General features: G+C 37.8%; 1 protein-coding gene across 3 annotated transcripts in view; it reads right to left on the reverse strand.

Moving 5' to 3' along the window:
- LOC127638177 (uncharacterized) overlaps positions 1–10,000 on the reverse strand; it is a 61,262-nt gene that overhangs the window by 4,620 nt on the left and 46,642 nt on the right. For all 3 annotated transcript variants that reach the window (XM_052119596.1, XM_052119597.1, XM_052119595.1), the window contains one exon: positions 8,799–8,842. The gene's annotated coding sequence lies outside the window, so the exon portion shown is untranslated. The remainder of the gene's footprint in view (positions 1–8,798; positions 8,843–10,000) is intronic.

Here is a 10,000-nt window from a genome sequence, read left to right on the forward strand (position 1 = left end):
GAACAATCGGGCCGAGCTCAGCCTGTCGTGCTAATTTCCTCACTGGCGTGTCATTCATGCAACCGTTTCCACATTATTTGTTCATAATTTGTCATAACCTACAAGACAATACCCAATAAAGGCTCCATGCCAAAGCAGACCCGCCGCGGCTGTACACGAGCTAGCTCTCATTGTTCCTCAAGCGAGTTTACGGCACAGTATGCGTAGCCTGATTTGAACCCGTTTTCAGCATGCGCTGGCCAAACTTGCCTTGTTAACGCCAGAGTTTCCTTCGTTCCCTGTAACTGAAACAATGTGAAAAAGCAATTTAGTGACAGGCCAGAAAAGACTTATGGACCACTGCTCTGGTCAAACGCACACTGAGTCAGTCTTGTGCTCATGACGGAGAGCAGCTGCATCCTGTTATTAAAGCAGAACGGTAACCTTTGCCAACAGCACCTGAAAACCACACTGCTTTAAAGTCTGTGTACTGTACTGTTCACACAGCTAAAAGCCTTAAAGGAACAGCTCCCCTAAAAATTTACATTCTGAAAATGTCTTCTGTGAAAATGAATTTCTGTCTTTATTTACTCAACCTCATGTTGTTCTTATGGAGCCGCTTATAGGACAGAAAGGGAATTCATTTTCAGAAATAGTTTTGCATTCCATCGTTAAAATGTTTACGTTCCCTCGCAATAGTTTTGCGTTCCATCGTTAAAATGTTTACGTTCCCTCGCAATAGTTTTGCGTTCCATCGTTAAAATGTTTACGTTCCCTCGCAATAGTTTTGCGTTCCATCGTTAAAATGTTTACGTTCCCTCGCAATAGTTTTGCGTTCCATCGTTAAAATGTTTACGTTCCCTCGCAATAGTTTTGCGTTCCATCGTTAAAATGTTTACGTTCCCTCGCAATAGTTTTGCATTCCATCGTCAAAATGTTTACGTTCCCTCGCAATAGTTTTGCGTTCCATCGTTAAATTTTTACGTTCCCTCGCAATAGTTTTGCGTTCCATCGTTAAAATGTTTACGTTCCCTCGCAATAGTTTTGCGTTCCATCGTTAAAATGTTTACGTTCCCTCGTAATAGTTTTGCGTTCCATCGTTAAAATGTTTGTTCCCTCGCAATAGTTTTGCGTTCCATCGTTAAAATGTTTACGTTCCCTCGCAATAGTTTTGCGTTCCATCGTTAAAATGTTTACGTCCCCTTGCAATAGTTTTGCATTCCATCGTTAAAATGTTTACGTTCCCTCGCAATAGTTTTGCGTTCCATCGTTAAATTTTTACGTTCCCTCATATTAGTTTTGGGTTCCATCGTTAAAATGTTTACATTCCCTCGCAATAGTTTTGCGTTCCATCGTTAAAATGTTTACGTTCCCTCATAATAGTTTTGCGTTCCATCGTTAAAATGTTTGTTCCCTCGCAATAGTTTTGCGTTCCATCGTTAAAATTTTTACGTTCCCTCGCAATAGTTTTGCGTTCCATCGTTAAAATGTTTACGTTCCCTCGCAATAGTTTTGCGTTCCATCGTTAAAATGTTTACGTTCCCTCGCAATAGTTTTGCGTTCCATCGTTAAAATGTTTACGTTCCTCGCAATAGTTTTGCGTTCCATCGTTAAAATGTTTACGTTCCTCGCAATAGTTTTGCGTTCCATCGTTAAAATGTTTACGTTCCCTCGCAATAGTTTTGCGTTCCATCGTTAAAATGTTTACGTTCCCTCGCAATAGTTTTGCGTTCCATCGTTAAAATGTTTACGTTCCCTCGCAATAGTTTTGCGTTCCATCGTAAAAATGTTTACGTTCCCTCGCAATAGTTTTGCGTTCCATCGTCAAAATGTTTACGTCCCCTCGCAATAGTTTTGCGTTCCATCGTCAAAATGTTTACGTCCCCTCGCAATAGTTTTGCGTTCCATCGTTAAAATGTTTACGTTCCCTCGTAATAGTTTTGCGTTCCATCGTTAAAATGTTTATGTTCCCTCGCAATAGTTTTGCGTTCCATCGTTAAAATTTTTACGTTCCCTCGCAATAGTTTTGCGTTCCATCAATAAAATGTTTACGTTCCCTCGCAATAGTTTTGCGTTCCATCGTTAAAATGTTTACGTTCCCTCGCAATAGTTTTGCGTTCCATCGTTAAAATGTTTACGTTCCCTCGCAATAGTTTTGCGTTCCATCTTTAAAATTTTTACGTTCCCTCGCAATAGTTTTGCGTTCCATCATTAAAATGTTTACGTTCCCTCGCAATAGTTTTGCGTTCCATCGTTAAAACGTTTATGTTCCCTCGCAATATGTTTTGCGTTCCATCGTTAAAACGTTTATGTTCCCTCGCAATATGTTTTGCGTTCCATCGTTAAAATGTTTACGTTCCCTCGCAATAAGGGAACGTAAAATGTAGCTTTCCCCTGAAATCATTTTGCGTTCCCTTAAATGTTTTTTAATTCTCTTGCAAAAACTTTTGCTTTCACTTGCATTAATTTGATTTAACTTGCAATAAGTTAAGTTTCCTCGCTAACTTGTTTTTCATTCTCTTACAATAATTTTGTGTTCCCACAGTTATTTTTGGGTTCTCTTGCAATAGCTTTATCCACCCTTATAAACATTAACCATCGCTTTACAACAATAAACATGGCTGACCTATGATATGTGTATTAAAACCATAGTAACCACAACATTAACCATAGTTTTACTACAGAAAACATATTAGAAATATGATATTCATGGTAAAAACATACTAAGTTCATTTTGTGGTTACTATGGCTTTAATTTTGGCAGTTCTTCTCCATATGACCGTTCATGAGAGCAATTTTTTTGGTGAACTATCCCTTTAAAATCAGTTTATGCTAGGTCAAATGAGATCAAACAACTATTTAACAATTCAAACAAATTTGTCAATGTGGATTATTCATTTCGGCCATATTTGTTATTATGGATCTTGTGGCCTCACATCTGCTATCTTGAGTGTTTAGAACATTTCAACCATGTTTTGTGATCCAGAGATGACTCATTAGCCTAAACACCCTCTGGTGCCTTATGCCCCGCCTGTGCCCCCTGCCACGGCCAGACAGATATGCGTCTGTTGCTATGCTATTATTAGCACACAGCTAACATACCTCGACCGTCTCAGAGGCCTCCTGCTCCCCAATCCTCGAATAGTGCATTAGCAACTGCACATTTTACTGCTAATTTGGCTAACAGCCCTTCTTATGGCCATCAGACATTAGCCTATGATGCTAACGATCTACTACCTCTTAAAAACTGAGCATGGTTTGATTGTAGGCTACTTACCGTAGTAACTATGGTGCTTTGGCATATAAAGTGTACAGTAGATTCATGCTAAATAATCTGTTAGGGGAGTGAATTAAACAACTCAGTCTTCACACGCTAAACAAAGCTAGATACAGCGCAATGCATTTAACAGGGCTAATGCAGTTAATGATAATATTAATAAATCTAAACATTTAATTATATACACATTTTTGTTTACCTCAATAAGATAAACCATTTTAGTCGCAGTTTGATGTCCAATGCAACATTTTGGAACCACTGCTCTAAACCTCCCTAAAACCCACCCAAAATGCATTTCTCCGCCGACGGGTCATAAGTTTAAGCTTAAAACATTAAAGTCTCTGTATGCATAAGTCAGGCATATGAGGTATCATTTGTAAAGCTTAGAATCTGAATTTCTGCATTTATGTTATGTAAAATAACTAAATAAGGCCCGAAAACATTCGCGTTGAAAATTAGCGCCCCCTAGAGGTAACGGGGTAGAAATATTTATATAAAAATACAATTCCTACACGTAGCACATAAATGGGCAAGTCATATATCAAACGAAAGCTCTCATTCTCAGGAATGTGACTGTATAGGTTATTTTGTTGCCCTAATAACACAGTTCAAAAGATATTCAAAAGAATCACAAAGTGAAATATGATTTCTGTAAGTCATCAAATACAAACGTCTCATTTATGAGGCGATCACTGCTGCTGTAAGTCCCAAATAACTAAAAACTTTATATTTGATTTTACCTAAAAAATGAGCCATTGTTTACGTGTCTGTGAGCTTGCTTGGCTGAATAATCCAATGTTATATATTAGATGTCCAGAACAAAATAAGCTATCCAGAAGGAAAACCATGCAAAAAAAAAAAACAAAATCGTCAGAAAATATATTTTTGAGTATTGATGATAAAATATTTTGTATCTTAAATGTGGAGGATCTCAGCTTTTTAATGACACCAAGATTTGAGTTTCAAGTTCACTCGAAGGCCGAGATATTTAATTAAACAATGAGGGTGGTGCTTGAACTGAACATTAGACTGAATGTCTATGGACGAGCACATCTGTGAGGGATCAAATGAGTTAGAGCGCCACCTACATTTCACATCTGTGTATTGTGATGAAATGTGATAGAGAACAAATTAGTTTTTCTAGTGTTTGCTGCAATCTAGTGGAACAAAATAAGACAAATTGAGGTCGAGTGAACAGAGCCTTTATCATAAGATTATAAACGTATACAAAATACATTTTTTGCGATATGCGTGATTGTGAGCTTTTACATTTGAGTTTGAAAAATTGCGTGCGGCAGCCCAAAAATGCACCAGTGTATAAATGTTTAAAGACACTTTTTGTTTCCTATTTTATAATTGTATAATATACAATTGTGGTCACCACTTGATGTCTGATGCAAAATTTTGAGAACCACTGCCCTAAACCTCCCTAAAACCCACCCAAAATCAATTTCCCTTTAAGATTCGCTTCTAAAGTTTGCCCTTACTCGAGCGCCTCTCTGCGATATTGCATGCCATACCGTGCACCATCTGCTCGGTGGAAAAGTACACTCAGGTCTGTGTGAGAGGAACTAAACACAAACCCCTCAGATGGGTACACTACGGAAAGATGTGTGTGCTTTGTGCGCTTACAGGAGGTGGTGTGGAAACTTGCATGCATTGGGTAGAGTTATGCAATATGGTTCATAATGCATTTTCACAGAGCAATATGGATGGTGTTTTATGCCAAGCCAAATTGGGGAGCTGAACATGACAGGTGCTAGCAAACAATCATGTGGAAGTGGCTATGTTTTAGCAGTTAACACCGAATGCATTCTTGTGTCCGTCTACAATATTTTTCATTGTTGCTGTTTCTTTATTCAGATCCATTGTAAGTGCCTCACTGTAACCCAGATTTGTGCTTTTTTTTTTTTTTTTTAAGAAATTCAGGGACAAGTTGGGATTATTTTGGGATTATTTTGTGGTAATCAATATTATGCCACAAATGCTGTTGATTGAGCTTAACTTGTGTTGAAAACGAAATATTCCTTTAAACAGTTGTTTTTGAATTCAAGAATACGTCCTTTGTGAATAATTGTAGTAAAACCATGGTAACCACAACATTTACCACGTTTTTACTACATTAACCCAAGCTGAACTATGGCATTTGTGGTAAAACCATGGTAACCGCAACATTTACCATGCTTTTACTTCATTAACCCAAGCTGAACTATGGCATTTGTAGTAAAACCATGGTAACCACAACATTTACCACGTTTTTACTACATTAACCCAAGCTGAACTACGGCGTTTGTGGTAAAACCATGGTAACCGCAATATTTACCACATTTTACTACATTAAACCAAGCTGAACTATGGCGATTGTGGTAAAACCATGGTAACCGCAACATTTACCATGCTTTTTCTTCATTAACCCAAGCTGAACTATGGCATTTGTGGTAAAACCATGGTAACCACAACATTTACCATGTTTTTACTTCATTAACCCAAGCTGAACTATGGCGTTTGAGGTAAAACCATGGTAACCGTAATATTTACCATGTTTTTTCTACATTAACCCAAGCTGAACTATGGCGTTTGAGGTAAAACCATGGTAACCGCAACATTTACCATGCTTTTACTTCATTAACCCAAGCTGAACTATGGCGTTTGTGGTAAAACCATGGTAACCACAACATTTACCATGTTTTTACTTCATTAACCCAAGCTGAACTATGGCGTTTGAGGTAAAACCATGGTAACCGCAACATTTACCATGTTTTTACTTCATTAACCCAAGCTGAACTATGGCGTTTGAGGTAAAACCATGGTAACCGTAATATTTACCATGTTTTTTCTACATTAACCCAAGCTGAACTATGGCGTTTGAGGTAAAACCATGGTAACCGCAACATTTACCATGCTTTTACTTCATTAACCCAAGCTGAACTATGGCGTTTGTGGTAAAACCATGGTAACCACAACATTTACCATGTTTTTACTTCATTAACCCAAGCTGAACTATGGCGTTTGTGGTAAAACCATGGTAACCACAACATTTACCATGCTTTTACTTCATTAACCCAAGCTGAACTATGGCATTTGTGGTAAAACCATGGTAACCCTAATATTTACCATGTTTTTTCTACATTAACCCAAGCTGAATTATGGCGTTTGAGGTAAAACCATGGTAACCGCAACATTTACCATGCTTTTACTTCATTAACCCAAGCTGAACTATGGCATTTGTGGTAAAACCATGGTAACCACAACATTTACCATGCTTTTTCTTCATTAACCCAAGCTGAACTATGGCATTTGTGGTAAAACCATGGTAACCACAACATTTACCATGTTTTTACTTCATTAACCCAAGCTGAACTATGGCGTTTGAGGTAAAACCATGGTAACCGTAATATTTACCATGTTTTTTCTACATTAACCCAAGCTGAACTATGGCGTTTGAGGTAAAACCATGGTAACCGCAACATTTACCATGTTTTTACTTCATTAACCCAAGCTGAACTATGGCGTTTGAGGTAAAACCATGGTAACCGCAACATTTACCATGCTTTTACTTCATTAACCCAAGCTGAACTATGGTGTTTGTGGTAAAACCATGGTAACCACAACATTTACCATGTTTTTACTTCATTAACCCAAGCTGAACTATGGCGTTTGTGGTAAAACCATGGTAACCACAACATTTACCATGTTTTTACTTCATTAACCCAAGCTGAACTATTGACGGACGTTTTTGACCGTTACGCTGCATCTCGTGCAGTTTTATTCAAGTTAAAAAATACTTGAATTTTAAAAACGCGTCTCAAGACACCTGCGCTCTGTTATATGCGTTGAGTCTAGCTTTTGTTTTAAGCGTCAGAACAGTTCCTTACTCCATCCATTATACGGTCTGATTTGAAAGCGTTTTTCGAAGTATGCGGTACATTTTTGAAACGCTCCGTTTTCGGTGGAGGAAAACATCATTCTAGAACGGACGTGAGGTGTCAACGTAGCAAAATCAGTGTTCAAACAGAAATGTAGTCGTGTGAAGTGGCGTGAACGTCAAGAATGCCGTTAGCGGAAACGTGACACCTAGCCTCCTCATAAACAATTTGCATGTTGTATAACTAGCCAAGCTAGGGATGATTTGAGCAGTTGAAGGTTCAGCGTTGCTTTAGACTCCGATGTTTTATAGCTAATATAGAGGTCCAGGACGCTGTGAAGACGCTTGTTTGAATGCAGTCACTCGGCAACAATTACGCGGCTAAATGCCAAATGGTGAATTCTTGCCAGTTTCCTCGTGCGGTAAACACAATAACAGATCCCATACAAATCACGCTAACTTTGAAAGCATGCAACCCCTTTGTCATATTAGCGATAGCAAATGTGGTTTGTCTATCATCATACTAAATCTACAAAATATGTTCACAGCAGTCGCGGTAATCTTTTTAACTCAACATGCACAACAATTACTCGCTCACAATGAGTGCTGCCGTAAAATTGAAACTGTAGGGCATTTTAAAAATGAATTTTCGATAAAGGGATTGCGAGTTAGCTCTGCTCCAACATTAGGTAAGCTAACGGTTAATCAGTGTCGGGTTTATGGTGCGTTCACATTCAACGCAAGGCACGCTTCCATACAAAGTCAATGCAAAGATGCGAATATACGCAAATTCGCGCTGGGTGGCAAGAATGAAGCAAATGGCGACATCGCTTCATTCGCGAGTTAACATTTTCAACTTGAGCGAAGAATTAGCTTGACGCGTTCTCGCGAAAGCCTATCAGCATTGAGATTGTCCGGATGTCACTGACGTACTGACGTAGTAGCAGAAGAAATCTGGAAAAATGGATGAAAGAATTGTTGTAGCGGTGTGTGGGCACCCGAAATTGTACGACACAACGTCATACATGTACAGAGACCGGACGAATAAAGACATCGCTTGGAGGAAGTTGAACTACCTGGTAAGTTCTGAAAATATGTGCGACTACTTGATTCCAGCTATTGATTGTACTTTACAATGAACCACGTCGTAGAAGCCCCGCCTCCTGTCTTTTTCCAGAAGAGAAGCGGGAATACTCGCAGGTTAGCGTTACTCGCGCGAATGCAAGTTTAAACACACATTTATAATCCAGCGGTCAAAATTGACAATTGAAAACCTAAATTTTCTTCGCGCTGTATGTGAACGCACCATTAGACTCTAGAGGGCGCCACAATCAGCTACAGAAGAATGCAAAATTGCTCCAAAGTACATTAATTATCTTTAACGTACAGTTCAAAACACAGAAATAAAAACAGGCTTTCTTAAAATAAGTTTTTACATAAAAATAAGACATTTCGGCGTGCAACAACGCACACTTTGAAGCTCGGACTTGAACTCAATGTTCAAAGGTGACAGAGGTAAAACACGCTTTTTAACACGCAGGAAATATTCAAGACTATCTCATCTATACATGTTAAATGACCACTCCGGTTTATTTTTCAAAAAAGACGAAATAATGAAATTACAGCAATTAAAAAGATAAATGACATAGAATAAAATTAATTAATATCCATATTTACCTGTGCAAGGTCGAATTTCACTTCATTTCAAAGTTCACTTCTTCCTGAAGAAAGACACATTAAAACATATGCATTATTATAGTCATTATTAATGTCCAAAATTAATATGAATTACCATTAAAAATGAATATTTACCAAAGCATGTTTTTAGCATAAAAGTACATGGAATATTTGAGTTATTGCTGCATTTGTGATATTTCACTCTTTTATCCTTGTGAGACACTATATGCTATAATTGACATCTTTAAATCAGATATTTTATCTTTAATGACACACAGTCGTCATCTGCTTAACTGAGCACTACATTATTGTTTAAAGATCTCCCAATGAGTTAAAGCATCAAGAGATCACTCAATCGGACGATGTTTAATTGCAGAATAAATATCAAACGCTTTAATTAATGCGGATAAAGTGATTGAACGTGAAAAATGCCATTTAAATTTTTAATTTGGCATTTATATTTATAAGGTGTCATTGCATGCATTAAAAACGTATTATGGAGAGAAAAAAGCGTGACTGAAAACTTAAAAAATGTTAAATATTTCACATTGTGCAGCTCATAATTGAAAATAAGATTGAAACATAAGATGTTTGTAATGTAAAAGAAATGTTTCTTGGGCGCTCTATAATGCACAAATATATGAACGAAGAACGGCTGAAGTATTTTAAACTCATTTCTGTATTTTTTGTCTTTAAAATGGACACTTGAAATGTTTAAATACTATTTTACACTGCTCGATTAATTCAAAAACTCTAATGTCAGAAGGGATTGATTGAAACAATATTGCGTATGGGTTTGAAATTTATAATCTGAGTTATTACACCTTAATAAGTGTGTAATTTTGTATTTTATGTATGCATAATTAAAAAAATTTACATGGATGCATGCGCGCGCGCACACACACACACACACACACACACACACACACACACACACACACACACACACTCACACACACACATACACAAACACACATACACACACACACACACACACACATACACACACACACACACACACACACACACACACACACACACACACACACACACACACACACACACACACACACACACACATGCAAACACACACACACACACACACACACACACACACACAGACATGCTAACACACACACACACACATGCAAACACACACACATGCAAACACACACACACATGCAAACACACACACACACACA

Source organism: Xyrauchen texanus, chromosome 46 (assembly GCF_025860055.1).
Source record: "Xyrauchen texanus isolate HMW12.3.18 chromosome 46, RBS_HiC_50CHRs, whole genome shotgun sequence".
Classification (NCBI taxonomy): Eukaryota; Metazoa; Chordata; class Actinopteri; order Cypriniformes; family Catostomidae; genus Xyrauchen; species Xyrauchen texanus.